Source organism: Bos javanicus, chromosome 9 (assembly GCF_032452875.1).
Source record: "Bos javanicus breed banteng chromosome 9, ARS-OSU_banteng_1.0, whole genome shotgun sequence".
Taxonomy (NCBI): domain Eukaryota; kingdom Metazoa; phylum Chordata; class Mammalia; order Artiodactyla; family Bovidae; genus Bos; species Bos javanicus.
In genome coordinates this window covers 68,148,161-68,168,072 of record NC_083876.1, presented here as the reverse complement: position 1 = coordinate 68,168,072, position 19,912 = coordinate 68,148,161, and the positions used below count along the sequence as shown (strand labels likewise).

The window sequence follows — 19,912 nt, the reverse complement described above, 5'->3', positions numbered from 1 at the left end:
TCCATACATGACTACTGGAAAAACCATAGCCTTGACTAGATGGACCTTTATTGACAAAGTGATGTCTCTCCTTTTTAATATGCTGTCTAGGTCACCCTTATTTAACTTATATGCAGAGTACATCATGAGAACACTGGGCTGGAGGAAGCACAAGCTGGAATCAAGATTGCTGGGAGAAATATCAATAACCTCAGATATTCAGATGACACCACCCTTATGGCAGAAAGTGAAGAGGAACTACAAAGCCTCTTGATGAAAGTGAAAGAGGAGAGTGAAAAAGTTGGCTTAAAGCTCAACATTCAGAAAACGAAGATCATGGCATCTGGTCCCATCACTTCATGGGAAATAGATGGGGAAACAGTGGAAACAGTGTCAGACTTCATTTTTTTGGGCTCCAAAATCACTGCAGATGGTGACTGCAGCCATGAAATTAAAAGACGCTTGGAAGATTTCCTTGGAAGGAAAGTTATGACCAACCTAGATAGTATATTCAAAAGCAGAGACATTACTTTGCCAACAAAGGTCCGTCTAGTCAAGGCTATGGTTTTTCCAGTGGTCATGTATGGATGTGAGATTTGGACTGTGAAGAAAGCTGAGTGCCAAAGAATTGATGCTTTTGAACTGTGGTGTTGGAGAAGACTCTTGAGAGTCCTCTGGACTGCAAGGATATCCAACCAGTCCATTCTGAAGGAGATCAACCCTGGGATTTCTTTGGAAGGAATGATGCTAAAGCTGAAACTCCAGTACTTTGGCCATCTCATGCGAAGAGTTGACTCATTGGAAAAGACTCTGAAACTGGGAGGGGTTGGGGGCAGGAGGAAAAGGGGATGACAGAAGATGAGATGGCTGGATGGCATCATTGACTAGATGGACGTGAGTCTGAGTGAACTCCGGGAGTTGATGATGGACAGGGAGGCCTGGTGTGCTGCAATTCATGGGGTCGCAAAAAAGTCAGACATGACTGAGTGACTGAACTGAACTGAGGTTGGTCATAACTTTCCTATCAATATTTAAAGAGCCTGGTTCTATTTGGATGGAGCTGGCAAAAAAAGATGAATTTGGAGTTACATGATAATCAATGAACTGACAAGGCTATACCTAGAAACGTTTCATATGTGTACATCACACTGTTAGGAAACAATTCTGCAGCAAGGAATGGTCTCATTTGCTTCCTGGGTCTCGTTAGCAGGAACTAGAGGACAGTCTCTTTGGAGCCCCACTGTAGGAGAAACTAGCATGGTAAGTCTTTTAGATCACTTCACCCAAGAGCTAAATTCCTGGGAGAGAAAAACCTAGCTCAGGTCAGGTGCCTACTCTTTGGTCAGGATATCATGATATTCATGGTGCCACTAAAATTGGAATAGATGGGCCAAGAGCAAGTTTACCCCGACTATGGGGGGAATTCCGGGTGATGATTCCGGGTAGTGAAAACAGCCCCTTCTAGAGCAGAGGCTGGCAAACTATAGCCTACGTGCCATATCTGGTTTGTCACATATTTTTGTATGGTCTGTGAGCTAAGAATGGCTTCCATATTTTTAAATGGCTGAAAAAAAAAAAAAAACCAGAAGAATGACAGTATTTTGTGACATATGAAAATTATAAACATTCAAATTTTAGTGTCCATTAGTCCAAGTATACTTCATTTTACCTAGTTCTACTTTATTGCATTTCACAGATACTATATATTTTTTAATGAAGGTTTGTAGCAACCCAGCATTATAAGATGACAGTTAACACTTTTTAGTAATAAAGCATTTTTTAATTAAGGTGTTAGGATTTTTTTTAAACACAGTGCTATCACTCACTTAATAGACTACAGTGTAGTGTAAACGTAACTTTTATATGTACTGGGAGACCAAAAATTTTGTGACTCACTTTATTGAAATATTTGCTTTATGGCAGTGGTCTGGGTGGTCTGGAACCAAACCTGCAAGATCTCTGAGATATACCTGTTAAGTTTTATTGGAACATAGGTGCATTTCTTTAAGTATTAAGTGTGGCTTTGTGCTCTCATGCTACAACGGCAGAGTTGTGTAGCTGTGACGGCCACTGTACGGTCCCCCAGGCCTTAAATATTTCAAAGTTGGGTGTTTATAGAATTTCCACACCTTACTCTAGAGTCTCCCTGGTCAAAGTATGATATGAAAACTGGTATCCATACTATCAGGCCTCACTCCAGATCTACTGAGTCGAAATCCACACTCTTACAGGATCCCTGGGTGATACAAAGACACGCTGAAGTTAGAGAAGCACTGCCTTGGAGAAGATCAATTTGATCCTGGGGTAAGAAGACCTGTTTTGTTACTGTGCTTGCTTATCACTAACCAGTATGTTTGAGGCATTGTGATTCATAGTCATTTAAAAAATTTTATTTATATTTAATTGGAGGATAACTGCTTTACAGTATTGTGTTGGTTTCTGCCATGCATCAACATGAATCAGCCATAGGTATCCATATGTACCCTCTCTCTTAAACCTCTCTCACACCTCCCACCCAATCCCATCCCATCCCTCTAGGTTGTCACAGAGCACAGGGTTTGAGAACCTTGTGTCATGCAGCAAACTCCCACTGGCTGTCTATTTCACATATGGTAATGTATGTGCTTTAATGCTGCTCTCTCAGTTCTCTCACCCTTTCCTTCCCCCACTGTGTCCACTAGTCTGTTCTTTTTATCTGTGTCTCTATTGCTGCTCTGCAAACATTTCTCCAAAGAAGACATGCAGATGGCTAATAAACACATGAAAAGATGCTCAACATAGCTCATTATTAGAGAAATGCAAATGAAAACAACAAGGAGTTATCATTTCACATCAATTAAAATAGCCATCATCAAAAAATCTACAGACAACTACAGCTGGGGAAAAGGGAACCCTCTTGCACGGTTGTGAATGTCAATTGATACAACCACTACAGAGAACAGTATGGAGATATCTTAAAAAAACTAGCACTAAAACTACCGCTGCTACTGCTGCTGCTAAATCGTGTCCGACTTAGCACACTTCAGTCATGTCCGACTCTGTGCGACCCCATAGACGGCAGCCCACCAGGCTCCCCCGTCCCTGGGATTCTCCAGGCAAGAACACTGGAGTGGGTTGCCATTTCCTTCTCCAATGCATGAAAGTGAAAAGTGAAAGTGAAGTCGCTCAGTCATGTCCGACTCTTAGTGACCCCATGGACTGCAGCCTACCAGGCTCCTCCATCCATGGGATTTTCCAGGCAAGAGTACTGGAGTGGGGTGCAATTGCCTTCTCCGAAAACTACCGTAGTCATTGTTAATTAGGTTCTTTTCTATTTTCAAATGCCACAAATATGTTAAATCTACCTTAGATAATAGAGGTTTATTGTAAGAATACCCAGGAAGGAAGGAAGAGCAAAATAATAGTCCACCTAGCCTCAGGGAGATCTGTGGGAGGCAGCTGCTAGAGTAAAAGTCCCAGTGGTCACCCTAGTGATGACCAGAATCTCTGATGATTGAAAAGCTGTCGCAGATGGCCATTGTGCTTAAGCCTCAGCCACTCCATCTCCCTCTCTACCTCTGGGTTTCTGCTTACTCAGAATTTCTACAATCTCTTACTCTTGGCCATCCCTAAGGATCTGATTTTGTGAAAGTGCTGCACTCAGTATGCCAGCAAATTTGGAAAACTCAGCAGTGGCCACAGGAGTGGGAAAGGTCAGTTTTCATTACAGTCCCAAAGAAGGGCAATGACAAAGAATGTTCAAACTACCGTACAATTGCACTTATTTCATATGCTAGCAAAGTAATGCTCAAAATTCTTCAAGCCAGGCTTCAATAGTTCATGAACCAAGAACTTCCAGATGTTCAAGCTGGATTTAGAAAAGGCAGAGGAACCAGAGATCAAACTGCCAACATCGATGGATCATAGAAAAAGCAAGAGAATTCCAGAAAAGCATCTACTTTTGCTACATTGATTATGCTAAAGCTTTTGACTGTGTAGATCACAACAAACTGTGGAAAATTCTTAAAGATATAGGAATACCATACCACCTTACCTGCTTTCTATGAAACCTGTATTCAGGTCAAGAAGCAACAGTTAGAACCGTACATGAAACAAAGGACTGGTTCAAAATCGGGAAAGGAGTACATCAAGGCTGAATATTGTCACCCTGCTTATGTAACTTAAATGCATAGTACATCATGAGAAATGCTAGGCTGGAAGAAGCACAAGCTAGAATCAAGATTGCCGGGAGAAATATCAATAACCTTAGATATGCAGATGACACCACCCTTAGGGCAGAAAGTGAAGAAGAACTAAAGAGCCTCTTGATGAAAGTGAAAGAGGAGGGTGAAAAAGCTGGCCTAAAACTTGACATTCAAAAAACGAAGATCATGGCATCTGGTCCTATCACTTCATGGGAAGTAGATGGGGAAACAATGGAAACAGTGAGAGACTTTATTTTCTTGGGCTCCAAAATCACTGTAGATGATAGCTGCAGTCGTGAAATTAAAAGATGCTTGCTCCTTGGAAGAACAGCTATGACCAACCTAGACAGCATATTAAAAAGCAGAGACATTACTTTGCTAACAAAGGTCCATCTGTGGTTTTTCCAGTAGTCGTGTATGGATGTGAGAATTGGACCATAAAAAAAGCTGAGTGCTGAAGAATTGATGCTTTTAAACTGTGGTGTTGGAAGAGACTCTTGACAGTCCCTTGGACTGCAAGGAGATCAAACCAGTCAATCCTAAAGGAAATCAGTCCTGAATATTCATTGGAAGGACTGATGCTGAAGCTGAAGTTCCAATACTTTGGCCATCTGTTGCGAAGAACTGACTCATTTGAGAAGATCCTGATGCTGGGAAAGATTGAATGCGGGAAAAGAAGGGGACTATAGAGGATGAGATGGTTGGATCATACCACTGACTCAATGGACATGAGTTTAAGCAAGCTCTGGAAGATGGTGAGGGACAGGGAAGCCTGGTGTGCTGCAATTCATGGGGTCACAGAGAGAGGGACAAAACTGAGTGACTAAACAAAGAAGAATCTTAGAGGAGTCCAGGTATTTTCAGTAAGAGAATAGAATTGGATAGAAAAAGTGTGTATTATAAAATAAAAAGAATGAAATAAGGACTCAGTTCAGTTCAATCACTCAGTGAAATTAAAAAATGAAATTTTACCCCTCAATACTGATAGTATGAAAGAAAGTGAAACTTTTAATAAGTCAGTCTTGTCTGACTCTTTGTGACCCAATGGACTGTAGCCCACCAGGCTCCTCTATCCATAGTATCCTGTAGGCAAGAATACTGGAGTGGGTTGCTGTGCTCTTCTCCAGATCTTCCTGACTCAGGCAGGTCTCCTGCATTGCAGGAAGATTCTTTACCATCTGAGCCACCAGGGAAGCCACTCATAATATGTCATCAGTTAAATACTCTATGACTTCAAACTCTTATCTGAACCTTCTTTCTCTCACTATAGCCTGACTCTCCCTTGAGGACTCAGCTTACCCTGAAATCCTGACAAGTGATGATTGCTTCCTTTGCTATATTACACAAACTGCTTGGCCTTGAGGTAGAATGAAAGTCCATATCCTTGCTTCCCATTGCCATTTCTAGGGGGGAAAAAAACCCACTTCTTAAAACAAATATGCAAAAATACCCCCAAAAGTCTATTTTGGAGGAGACATATGCCATCTGGCTTCCCTGGTGGCTCAGACGGTAAAGCCTCTGCCTGCGATGTGGGAAACCAGGGTTCGATTCCTGGGTCGGGAAGATCCCCTGGAGAAGGAAATGGCAATCCACTCCAGCACTCTTGCCTGGAAAATCCTATGGACGGAGGAGCCAGATAGGCTATAGTCCATGGGGTCACAAAGAGTTGGACACGACTGAGCGACTTCACATTCATGTTTATGCCATCTGACTCAGGGTTATAGTACAGTGTTGTGTAGCCAGAACCTGCAGAAGGTGGGAGGATGATGGCTGTGGCCCAAGGAAGGGCGCCATTTGTAATTTGCACAGAGACAGACCTGCCTAAGCCAGGTTTAGGCAAGGCTGCCCATATCAACAGGGTGATTTCCTAATTTCTGTGACAGCACCCACTGTATGGACTAGTAGCCACCCTGAGAGACCACTTCATCTCATTACTGTAGTCATCTACAGTATTTCTTTCATTCACTGTAAGTTTTATCCCTGAGTTATTACCGTTCTCTCTACCACTACCTTAGTCATCATCATCTTCCTATATCAATACCCATACAGGAACAAATTACCCATAATGTAACTGCTTCCAAAATTTCAGTGTCAGGTATCCTGTTGTTAAACCACTCCCTGATACCTTTCCAGATCATACCCCATAGTATGTCTATTTCAACAATTCTTCAAGCCCACCAAAAATCTCCCTTCAGCATCCACACCTTGGATAAAACCCATATAGAGTGATGGCACTTCATATTATATCTCAAAGTATTCAAATATTATCCCAATATAATTTTGCAATGTTATTCCATCTCTTTAATCTCTGTCAGAGCCCTTTGTCCCATGCCCGCCGCAGGTGAGTCCAGATGGATGCTTATGCATGCTATCGGTTGTGTTATAGGAAAGGAATCCTCAGACTAGGGGCCCATATCTTTTATAATAGGTAGCAGGTTAGCCTACCTTTTTCTCCAGAGAGAGACAAAATCACAGTTTTCCAAGACGGTTCATTACACCAACATTCTTGAAAAGATATTTGGACGTAAATGAGTCAGTGCCTCTGTTTTCAAAATGTGCAAAACCATGAGCAACTCATGAATCGTCTCTCAATATTACTTGGTTCTGGACCACAGTCATTCTTCTGTCTAAGGCTCCTATACAAACTCTCCTTGTATAGAGGGAATCCCATCTCTTTTGCTTACTCTTTGATATCTCTCTTTCAGTTTCTTTTCTCTACTAGATCATTCATATCATCAACCACAACTAAACACTGTAGTAATTCCCATAATTTTTAAAAGAAGCAGAAAGAAAAAAACTTTCTTGACCTCATGTCTTCCTCCAACATCTGACTTGTTTCTTTTTTCTCTCTCACAAATTCACATGTACCATTTTTCCTCAGTCTCATTTTCTTCACCTTCCACCTCTCATTTTTGAATCTACCCTAGTCAAGTTCTATTCCCACCTCTCCACTGAAAAACTGTTTTTGTCAAAGCTGTTGATGACCATCACATTGCTTAATCCAGTGGTCAATTCTGAAGCCTCATCTGAATCTCATCAACATTTGACACAGTTAATTAGTCTCGTCTTCTTGAAACACTTTCTTCACTTGTCTTCCAAATCCTCCTAATTTACTCCCTGTATCACTGCCTACGTGCCTCTCTTCAGTCTTCTTTATTCACTTCCATTGTGATCTCATCCTGCGTGGTGACTTTAAATACCATCCGTACTCTGATGACTCCTGAATGTGTTTCTACTGCCTTAGCCTCCCCCAAACAGAGATTCTTATATATGACTGTGTACTTAACTTTTTCTCTTAGATGCTTAAGTTTAACAAGTCCAAAACAAAGTCTTAATCTACTAATTCCCTCCCTGAAACCCTCTATAGGTCCTAATTATCCTACAATTTTGCCTATTTCCATAAGGTCACCACCATTAACAAGGTGTTCACACCCAAAACCATGGAACCATCCCTGATTCCTTCCTGACATCCTCATAAATAATCATCAATAAATCCTATGGATTTTACCTACTAAATGTATTCAAAAGCCACCATCTCCACAAACATTCCATTACAAGCTGCCATCATGTCTTCCATGGTTTACTGTAACAATCTTCTAACTAGCCCCCTATTCTATTCCCCGTGCAGCATTCTGAGTGTTAAAAATCCTCAATGACTTGTCATCACACTCAGAATAAAATCCTAGTTCCTTGCTCTGGTCTCCAAGGACTTACATAACGTATATAAAATTCCAGGTTCTTGCCATGGTCTACAAGGACTCCCATAATGTACATGCTCCACCACCTCTCGGACTTCACTCTTCCACTTCCCCACTATGCTCCAAACACAGAAAACTCTTCCTGATTCCTCAAACACTCCACACACGCTCTTCCCACAGAACCTTTGCTTTTGAAGTTCCTTCTATGTGGAAAAGCCCTCCCCTAGATAACTGCATGACTCATTTTCTCACTTCTTTCAGATTTCTGCTCAAATGTCTCTTTAGTAGAAAGAACTTACTTGAACACCACATCCCAAAATAGCATAATCTGTCCATTACTCTCTATCCTCTTATCTGCTTTATTTCTCTTGTGGCACTTAGCACTGACATTATATAGCTAGTGAATTTCAGTGACTCTAAGATGTTATCGGTTGAAACATGTGCCATTATTTTATATACCCATCGAGAAAGAGAAACTCTGACAAATAAAATCATGTCATCTTTCTTATCGCTGAGAATTTTTATTTTATACTCATTGGAATTGGTCTTTTAGGCTTATTTAGACTTTTTTTAAAAATCATATATCCTTCACACACAAAAAAGAAAACTATAAGCAAAATAAATCAATTAAATTATATCTAGGACATCTTTACAATTGGAATTCAATATTCTGATATATTCTTCATCTCATACTCAATGTCACTGTTTTTCCACCCACTATCTCACTAATAAAATGGAACACAGCTTAATCTACTTGCTAGTGGCTTTCTTTTCTAGGACTCATAAAGCAAGAAATATGGAATTGTGGTCATTCTTCAAATAATATTACTTGCTTCTCTAATATCAAATTTATGTCTCATTGCTCTATTTCTGAGCCTGGATGTCTACCAATAACTTTTCTTTTTCAGCTATATCAGAATACCACATTTTGAAGATATTTTAAACAGCATTTAAAGTCCACATATTCAGTACCAACAATGCATGTAATTCAATTGTGTTTATAGTTACAAACAGATAACTAAGTTCACACAGAAAAATGACTCTGACTGCTCTCTGTCCAACTGTGGTTATAAGAGGCCAATGACTTTAAAATGCATTCCATTTTTTTCCAGAAATTTAAAATGTGAAAAAATGCATGTCTTCAAATCAATTAAATATAATAATATTTGTCTCTACCACTAGAATATGAGTACTGGGAGGGCAGGAAATTGTTTTGTTTTGTTCACTGACTATATTCTCATCATCTAGCAGTGTCTTTGAAAAATAGTATAAGTTCAAGAAGTGTCTATTGAATAAATGAATAGATAAACTTCTGCCTTTACTACTAATAATTAACTCTAGTATTTCACACTTAAAATCCCCAAGATGAAAAGTTCAATTGACTTAATTACCATTCAGTATAAGCTACCCCTGCTGGGGAGACAACTAGCTGTAGGCAGATCTCCCTAGATCTCTGACAAGCCGTCTGGTCATTCACACATGTGGCCGGCCATCTTTGACATTGTTACCCACCTTAGAACTCTGCTTACAGTAACCATGGCTTCCATCGGGAAACCTAGAAAAAGAAAGACAATTCAGCTCTCAGAAACCTGTGAGGTTTTATAACAACAACTCATCATGGTGGAAGGACAGGCTTCTTTGCCTAAGCTAGAAACCCATGCCTAGATTCCTCCTGCGGAGGTATTCCAAGCCGTCACCCTTCCTTAGACCTTCACCACCCCTGAGAAACTGCCAGGGACCCTTGGCCCCTTTCTCATTCCCAGTCTACAGAACTTCCTCTTCTTCTTGTCAGTCTCTTAGAATCATTCTTCCTCATTGTCATTATAGCCACATTGCAAAAGCCCTTCAATGGGCATTACCCACAAAATGCTGACCTCAGGCATCTTCCCCAAAATTGTTGATCAAGGAATTTAAGTCTGGCTACTGGCATAAAATAGTGTAATGGAATACAGGAGAATACCAGAGAATATAGAATATAAGAGAATACAGGAGAACATGTGTATAGTGGCTTTATGTTATTACCATATATGACTGGCAGTATATCATTCTGCCAGTCTTCTCATCCAGTTGTCTCCCAAGACAGGACCCAGGTTCCAGTTGGGTTCTCCATATTGTCGTGTACAAAGCGGCACCTGACTTGAGACTAAGCACTTGATTTTAGCCCTAGCTGCTCAGAACGATGCCTGTTCTATCCTGCTGCTTTACTTTCCTGTGTAGTATAGGTACCTCCAGACCCAGATAATGTCAAAAGAGGAAGGCCAGAAGTACGACGATTATCTGATATTTCCTATAGTTCTCAACCTTTAAATTATGTTACTATAAGCCATATAAAGGTGGCAATGACATGTATATTAATTTTATTTCATTCATATACAATAGTCCTCGCCTTTTCCACAGGGCATGTATCCTAGGACCCCCAGTAGATGCCCTGCTGAGAACTCTATATAGGCTATGTTTTTTTCCTTTACATACATACCTATGATAAAATTTAATTTATAATTAGTCACATTAAGAGACTGGGCTTCCCAGGTGGCACTAGAAATAAAGAACTCCGATGCGGGAGTCATAAGAGACACAGGTTTGATCCGTGGGTCAGGAAGACCCTCTGAAGGAAAGCATGGCAACCCACTCCAGTATTCTTGTCTGGCCCATGGACAGAGTTGCCTGATGGGCTACAGTCCATAGGGTTGCAAAGAGTCAGCCACTACTGAAGCAACTCAGCATGAATGCACAGTAAGAGATTAACAACCATAACTCAAAATAGAACAATATAGCAATATACTGTGATGAAAGGTATGTGAATGTTGTGTGGTCTCTGTCTGGAAGCATCTTATTGTACAAATTTAATGTCTTTTCCATCCAAAATAAGCAGTCGTCCCTCACTGTGGCCATTTCTTTTGCTGTTTGAGGTATAACAGCAAAACTAGCACAAATTGCTTTTACTGTCTTCACTATTTCATAGACAGAAGATTCATTCTTACTGTAGAATTTAGCAATCTCAGCAAAAGAGTGTTTATCTCTCCCTATGAAGTCCAGAACTGTTACCCTTTCACTTAAAGGAAATACTTAGGCGTATCTAAATTGCCAGCATCACTAGTCTTGTGCTTCGAGGGCATTAAATACAATAAGAGTGACTTGAACACAAGCACTGTGATACTAAGACAGTGGATCTGATAACGGAGATGGCTACTAAATGACTAATGTGGGGCGGGAGGGAATACCCTGAACTAAAAGTGTGACTCACTTCCTGGGTGGGACATAGAAAGACCCTGCGAGATTTCATCACTGTACTCAGAATGGCACACAATTTAAAACTCATGAATTGTTCCTTTCTGCAACTTTCCATTTAATATTTTCAGATCGCAGTTGTCCGTGGGTAAATGAAATCGTGGAAAGCAAATCAGCAGATGAGGAGGGACTTACCTATCGCCTGATTCCATGAGGAATTTAAGGCAGCTGAGGAATATAAGGAAGATATTTAATGATGAACGTTGAAACAAAAAGGGGTTGCTGCTTAACCTGGAAATTCAATTTAGCAAAGTGGTTCATTCAAAATGTTCCAGTTAAGTAAGATTTAATTATGTTTTATATTTGTATTTACCAATATAACATTTGTTCTTACTCATGCAGTGGAGAGAGTTCTTGAATGATTTGTCAAGCTAGAGAGGAAAAAGGTTCTGTTTTTGTTTTACAACAAGGTAATTAGTATTTCCCTGTTACTTTTCTAAATTTTCAGACATTTCTAAGGCACCAAAACTGAGAGGGGAGAAGAGAGGCAGGCAATGGAAGTAACATGTTTTAAAATGTATTACCTGGGCCAATAATTTTAAAAACAGTATAAACTAAAACACTCTATTTCATGTGGAGATAATTCATGTGAGTTTTTGGCTGAGATAACAAAGACCAACAACAAAACAGTGGTTTCTAAAATCTTTGATATTCTAAGGGGACGTACTGCTGCTGCTGCTGCTGCTGCTGCTGCTAAGTCGCTTCAGTCGTGTCCGACTCTGTGTGACCTCAGAGATGGCAGCCCACCAGGCTCCCCCGTCCCTGGGATTCTCCAGGCAAGAACACTGGAGTGGGTTGCCATTTCCTTCTCCAATGCATGAAAGTGAAAAGGGAAAGTGAAGTCACTCAGTCGTGTCCGACTCTCTGCGACCCCATGGACTGCAGCCTACCAGGCTCCTCCATCCATGGGATTTTCCAGGCAAGAGTACTGGAGTGGGGTGCCATGGCCTTCTCCAAAGAGGAGGTACTAGACTGCCCCTGTTAAAACTGGTTACTTAAATCCCTATTTCATTATTCACCTAAAGGCACCTTTTTGAAGTTAAAGATGCAAAAAGAGAGAAAGAGAGAATTTCTTTGGAGAAGGTTGTTGCAAACTTTGGGGTTTCCCTGACTACACTTTGTCCAGAGAGGAAAATGGTGTCTTGTCATTCCCTCTTTACCTTAAGCCACGCTGGAGAGGGGCCTGTATGCGAACCTCTTAGAGAAGTTAACCTATGCTTCCAGAAGGTGAGGAGCATGAAGCCTGGTGGAAAAGCTGTACTGGAGCAGCCCAAGGTGGCTGAGCAAGAGAGGGAAAGAGATGTACTGAGGATTTCCTGCTTTTTTTTTTAGCAATAGTGGACACGGACTCATATGTAGCTCTGGGGGACTACAGTTAGGCTATGTGGGCCTAACTTAGATATTTGTTGAATCAGGTTCAATAGCACTTCCTGGAAGGAAGTTCTGGTGATGCTCTGGGACTAATGGATGAAGCCTATATAGCCTACAGGATTAGAGGCATTGCCTAAATGTGGGCGACTACAGTGGGAGGCCTTCCGTAAGAAGCGCCTTCAAGAAATCTAGGAAATCTATCCATTAGAGGAATGGTTTGCACGTTTGTATCCCCCTGCCTCAAAATTTATATATTGAAATCCTTATTCCCAATAGGATGATATTAAAAGGTGGGACATTTGGGAGATGCTCAGTCATGAAGGAGGAGTGTTCATGAGTGGAATTAATGCCATTATGAAAGAAACCCCCTCAGTGCTCCCTAGTCAGGTTCATCCATGTTGTTGCATATGAAAGAATTACTCTCTTTTTTAAGGAGGCCAAATAATATTCCATCATATAAATCACATTTCCTTTATCCTTTCATCTGTCAATGGACAGTGTGTTGTTTCCATAAATTGCTTATAGTGAATAGTGCTGCAATGAACATGAAATTGCAGATATCTCTTTGAGATCCTGATTTCAATTCTTTTGGATAGATGCCCAGGCATAAGATTGTTGAATCATATGGTACAGTACTTCTATTTTTAATTTTAGGAGGAATCTCTATACTGTTGTGGTAGTGGCTGTACCAGTTTACATTTCCACCAACAGTGTAAGAAAGTTCTAATTTTCCCACATTCTCACCAACAATATTTTTCATTTTTATAATAGCCATCCTAATATTTTGATAAGTGAAATAAGCCATATCTATCTATCTATATAAAATCACAAATATTGCATGATTCCTTTTGTATGAGGTACCTCAGTTCAGTTCAGTTCAGTCACTCAGTCATGTCCAGCTCTTTGTGACCCCATGAATTGCAGCACACCGGGCCTCCCTGTCCATCACCAACTCCCAGAGTTCACTCAAACTCATGTCCATCAAGTCTGTGATGCCATCCAGCCATCTCATCCTCTGTCATCCCCTTCTCCTCCTGCCCCCAATCCCTCCTAGCATCAGAGTCTTTTCCAATGAATCAACTCTTCACATGAAGTGGCCAAAGTGTTGGCGTTTCAGCTTTAGCATCATTCCTTCCAAAGAACACCCAGCGCTGATCTCCTTCAGAATGGACTGGTTGGATCTCCTTGCAGTCCGGGGGACTCTCAAGAGTCTTCTCCAACACCACAGTTCAAAAGCATCAATTCTTTGGCGCTCAGCTTTCTTCACAGTCCAACTCTCACATCCATACATGACCACAGGAAAAACCATAGCCTTGACTAGACGGACCTTTGTTGGCAAAGTAATATCTCTGCTTTTGAATATGCTATCTAGGTTGGTCATAACTTTCCTTCCAAGGAGTAAGCGTCTTTTAATTTCATGGCTGCAGTCACCATCTGCAGTGATTTTGGAGCCCAGAAAAATAAAGTCTGACACTGTTTCCACTGTTTCCCCATCTATTTCCCATGAAGTGATGGGACCAGATGCCATGATCTTAGTTTTCTGAGGTACCTAAAACAGTCAAATTCATAGAAGCAGAGAGTAGAAAGATGGTTCCCAGGGGCTGCGGGTTGGGTAAATGGGGAGTTGATGTTCAATGGGTATAAGATTTCAGTTATGCAAAATGAATGCATTCTAGAGATGAGTTTACCTGTATTGCCTGTAGCTAACAGTACTGGACTGTGTACTAAAAATTAATGCTAAGTAGGTAGATCTCATGCTAAGTGTTTTTACCACACACACACACACAAAGGGTTGGAAGGGATGAGAAAACTTTTTCAGATGATGAATATGTTTATTACCTTTACTGTGGTATATGTGTGTGTCCAAAGACACCAAATTGTATATATTAAATATGTGCAGGGTTTTGTATATCAATTATACCTCAATAAAGCTTTTTTTTTTTTTTAAAGAGGCATATTTAGTGTGAACTCTGCAGGCTAATAGGTCACATTCTAATCCTGCTCTCCGTGTCATTCATACCAGGGATCTGACATTATCTCCTGGAAAAAATGTCAAATAGCCTTGAATGACAATGTAACCATATAATTACCTTCCTTTGTTCTTTTTCACAGTTAACTGTTTTACGAGGCTTAGTTCTTTTCCTACACATATTTCTGTTTTTTGTAGTGCTTATCTGCATACCCTTTGCCACCACAAGCTAAAATGTAGATAAACTATGTTTTAAAAAAAGACTTTATTTTTTAAGAGTAGTTTTAGGGTCAGTAAAAAACAAAGTTACTGTAACTCTTTGAGAATTATACATATATAACTTTGTTTTATATATATAATATATACTTTATGTATATAATTTTGTTACATATATATTACCACTGTATTTATTTTTATTGTGGTAAAGTGTACATAACAAAGGTTATAATTTTAAGCATTTCAGGTACAGTTCAGTGGCATTAAGTATATTCACATTGTCATGCAACCATCACCATCATTCATCTCCAGAATTTGTCATCATCCTAAACTGAAGCTCTGCCCATTAAACAGGAATTCCCCATCAGTTTTGGAAAACACTGTTTTACTTTCTGTCCTATCAATTTGACTACTCTAAGTATTTTATGGAAATGGAATCATAATATTTGCTCTTTTGCATCTGGCTTTTTCACTAAATATAATGTTTTCAATATTCATCTGTGTTGTAGCATGTGCCAGAATTTCCTTTTTAAGGCTGAATAATACACCATTGTTTATATGTGTCACATTTTATTTATCCATTCATCTGATGGTAGACATTTGGGTTATTTCCACCTGAAGGCTCTACACATGGACATCACCAGATGGTCAATACCAAAATCAGATTGATTATATTCTTTGCAACCAAAGATAGAGAAGCTTTATACAGTCAGCAAAAACAAGACTGGGAGCTGACTGTGGCTCAGGTCATGAACTTCTTACTGCAAAATTCAGATTTAAATTGAAGAAAGTAGGGAAAACCACTAAACCATTCAGGTATGCTGCTGCTGTCACTTCAGTCGTGTCCAACCCTGTGTGATCCCATAGACAGCAGCCTACCAGGCTTCTCTGTCCCTGGGATTCTCCAGGCAAGAACACTGGAGTGGATTCAGGTATGACCTAAATCAAATCCCTTACGATTATACAGTGGAAGTGAGAAATAGATTCAAGGGATTAGATCTAATAGACAGAGTGCCTGAAGAACTATGGATGGAGGTTCATGACACTGTACAGAAGGCAGGGATCAAGACCATCCCCAAGAAAAAGAAATGCAAAAAGGTCAAATGGTTGTCTGAGGAGGCCTTACAAATAGCTGTGAAAAGAAGAGAAGTGAAAGGCAAAGGAGAAAAGGAAAGATAACCCATTTGAATGCAGAGTTCACAAGAATAGCAAGGAGAGATAAGAAAGCCTTCCTCAGTGATCAAGGCAAAGAAACAGAGGAAACAATAGAATGGGAAAAACTAGAGATCTCTTCAAGAAAATTAGAGACACCAAGGGAACATTTCATGCAAAGATGGGCACAATGAAGGACAGAAATGGTATGGACCTAACAGAAGCAGAAGATGTTAAAAAGAGGTGTCAAAAATACACAGCAGAACTATACAAAAAAGACCTTCACTATCACACCCTAGGTGTGATCACTCACATAGAGCCAGGTATCCTGGAATGCAAAGTAAAGTGAGCCTTAGGAAGCATCACTATGAACAAAGTTAGTGGAGGTGATGGGATTCCAGTTGAGCTTTTTCAAATCCTAAAAGATGATGCTGTGCAAGTGTTGCACTCAACATGCCAGCAAATTTGGAAAACTCAGCAGTGGCCATAGGACAGAAAAAGGTCAGTTTTCATTCCAATCCCAAATAAAGGCAGTGCCAAAGAATGCTCACACTACCACACAACTGTACTCATCTCACACGCTAGTAAAGTAATGCTCAAAATTCTCCAAGCCAGGCTTCGCAAGTGAACTGTGAACTTCCAGATGTTCAAGCTGGTTTTAGAAAAGGCAGAGGAACCAGAGATCAAACTGCTCCCATACACGGATCATCAAAAAAGCAAGAGTTCCAGCAAAACATCTATTTCTGCTTTATTGACTATGTCAAAGCCTTTGTGTGGTTCACAATAAACTGTGGAAAATTCTGAAAGAGATGGGAATACCAGACCACCTTACCTGCCTTCTGAGAAATCTGTATGCAGGTTAGGAAGCAACAGTTAGAACTGGACATGAAACAACAGACTGGTTCCAAATAAGGAAAGGAGTACGTCAAGGCTGTATATTGTCACCCTGGTTATTTAACTTATATGCAGAGTACATCATGAGAAATGCTGGGCTGGAAGAAACACAAGCTGGAATCAAGATTTCCGGGAGAAATATGAATAACCTCAGATATGCAGATGACACCACCCTTATGGCAGAAAGTGAAGAACAAAAGAGCCTCTTGGTCAAAGTGAAAGAGGAGAGTGAAAAAATTGGCTGAAAGCTCAACATTCAGAAAACTAAGATCATGGCACCTGGTCCCATCATTTCATGGCAAACAGATGGGTAAACCATGGAAAACAGTGACAGACTTAATTTTTGGGGGGCTCCACAATCACTGCATATGGTGACTGAAGCCATGAAATTAAAAGATGCTTGCTCCTTGGAAGAAAAGTTATGACCAACCTGCTGCGGCTGCTGCTAAGTTGCTTCAGTAGTTTCCGACTCTGCGAGACCCCATAGACAGCAGCCCACCAGGCTCCACCGTCCCTGAGATTCTCCAGGCAAGAACACTGGAGTGGGTTGCCATTTCCTTCTCCAATGCATGAAACGGAAAAGTGAAAGTGAAGTCGCTCAGTTGTCCAACTCTTTGCGACCCCATGGACTGCAGCCTACCAGGCTCCTCTGTCCATGGGATTTTCCAGGCAAGAGTACTAGAGTGGGTTGCCATTGCCTTCTCCGATGACCAATCTAGATGGTATATTAAAAAGCAGTGCCATTACCTTGCCGACAAAGGTCCATATAGTCAAAGCTATGGTTTTTCTAGTAGTCATGCATGGATGTGAGAGTTGGACTATAAAGAAAGCTGAGCACTAAAGAATTGATGCTTTTGAACTGTGGTGTTGGAGAAGACTCTTGAGAGTCCCTTGTACTTCAAGGAGATCCAACCAGTCCATCCTAAAGGAAATCAGTCCTGAATATTCATTGGAAGGAGTAATGCTGAAGCTGAAACTCGAATACTTTGGCCACCTGATGCGAAGAACTGACTCATTGGAAAAGACCCTGATGCTCAGAAAGATTGAAGGTGGGAGGAGAAGGGGATGACAAAGGATGATATGGTTGGATGGCATCACCAACTCAAAGGACATGAGTTTGAGTAAACTCCGGGAGTTGGTGATGTTCAGGGAGGCCTGGCATGCTGCAGTGCATGGGGTCCCAAAGAGTCGGAAACAATTGAGCAACTGAACTGAACTGGAGTTAACCCTCCAGGCTCCTCTGTCCATGGGATTCTCCATGCAAGAATACTCTGCCTATGACTGGGCTAGCTCTGGGCTTACTTGGAATACTTATCACCACGTGACACTTACTCGTTCTTTATTCAGAACCTTTCGATATTTTCTTAGCCTACCCAGAGTAAGAAATCCAAAGCTTTACTTCTCTCCCAAGACTGTCCACCATGGGATTTCAGAAAAAAGTCAATGCATCCATAATGATAGCCATCCAAATTTCCTTGTTTTCCTCATTGTGTGGAAAGGAGCTGTTTGCTACTTTCTAATGACAGAAAGGTTCTGCTCTGTCTTATACCCTTCGGTTGTTTCTTCTGCTCCTTAGACCCCACAGCTTGACCCAGGTGAAGTGCTTAGGAAACCCAAAACCACAGTCAGGAAACAACTTACTGTAGGGTATGTTTACTGCTGAGAAGCAAATTGGTAGTGCAGAGAATCTACTGGGAAAAACATATCAGAACACAGAACAAAATACAAAGAGGTGGAATCAATGAGGGAAAGGAAAATATGAAGACAGATTCAGGAAACCCAACAAGGGATTAATTCAACATCTGGGACTTCTGGAACTCAGAAGGAGGCAAACTGGAAATTAAATTATAAGATGAAATTTCCCTGAGTAGCAAGAGACTGAAAGTATGAATTAACGGGGTTTACCAAATTTTAGGAAAGATTACTGTAATAATAGAGAGAGACACACTTTCACTTCTAACCATGTTGGATTTAGAGGAACTAGGTTTACCCTCTCACATTAAATAATGAGAAAACCAGACAATTATATGCAATAACCATGATCAATGAGAAAAAAGGAAACAAATGACATGAACTCTACAAATGTCCTCATTTATACAGTTCGATTATCACGTTGAAATTCCTGAAATTTGAGAATAAACAATTATAAGAATAGAACATGTGGGAGACTGAGTAAACAAAAATATTCTAATACTCAGCTATGGGAGAAAGAGAAATAAAAAACAAAATATATAGGATTAAATAGAGCTTTTGTATTCTCATAATAGGTAAATATAGCTATATAGTGGTGAAGCTGATAATCCAATATTTTGGCCACATGATGCGAAGAGCTGACTCATTTGAAAAGACCCTGATGCTGGGAAAGATTGAAGGCAGGAGGAGAAGAGGACGACAGAGGATGAGATGGTTGTATGGCATCACTGACTCAATGGACATAAGTTTGGGTAAACTCTGGCAGTTGGTGATGGACAGGGAGGCCTGGCGTGCTGTGGTTCATGGGGTCATAAAGAGTCAACATGACTGAGTGACTGAACTGAACTGAACTGATAGGCTTAATCACAAACAATTTAAATATGAGAAGAAATTCTAAATTATCAAATTTTAAAAAGCAATAAAGAAAAATTTGACATTGACAGACTATGTAATGAAGAGAGGAAATAATGACAATGAGGCAAAATATCCAGAAAACATACAACATAATGGAAAGAATAAAATTAAGAATATCAATGCTAACTAAATTTTTTATCATGGCCATTATTAAAAATAATTTAAATGTGAAATTCATCTGAAACAAAGTTGCAAAGAAACACTGAAAATGAAGACATGGACAAAGATACAGCAGGTAAATACAAATAGAATGCAAATGTGAAAATATCAATAAACAACAAGACCAAAAACATTAAACATTAGACATTATTTAATGGCAAGAGATACAATTTGCCTAGATTCAGAAAAGTTTTGTCCCATAATTTATGCACAAAATAGCATATCCATCAATACATAAAAAGGTTTATAAGTATAGTTAGGTCTTTAAAGAAATATAGTGGAAGAATTTAATGTCACTTTTCTGGAATTTGATAGCTCAAGTAAACAAAAAATAAGGAAAGACATAGATTATTTTAATAATACAATCAACAAGCTATAAAAAACTATGTCTTATA

At 40.0% G+C, this 19,912-nt stretch overlaps 1 long non-coding RNA gene across 1 annotated transcript in view; it reads right to left on the bottom strand.

Moving 5' to 3' along the window:
- Positions 1-19,912, bottom strand: part of LOC133254011 (uncharacterized) — a 66,435-nt gene that overhangs the window by 23,465 nt on the left and 23,058 nt on the right. Inside the window, exon 2 of the long non-coding RNA XR_009738531.1 lies at positions 9,374-9,416. This is a non-coding gene — a long non-coding RNA (uncharacterized LOC133254011). The remainder of the gene's footprint in view (positions 1-9,373; positions 9,417-19,912) is intronic.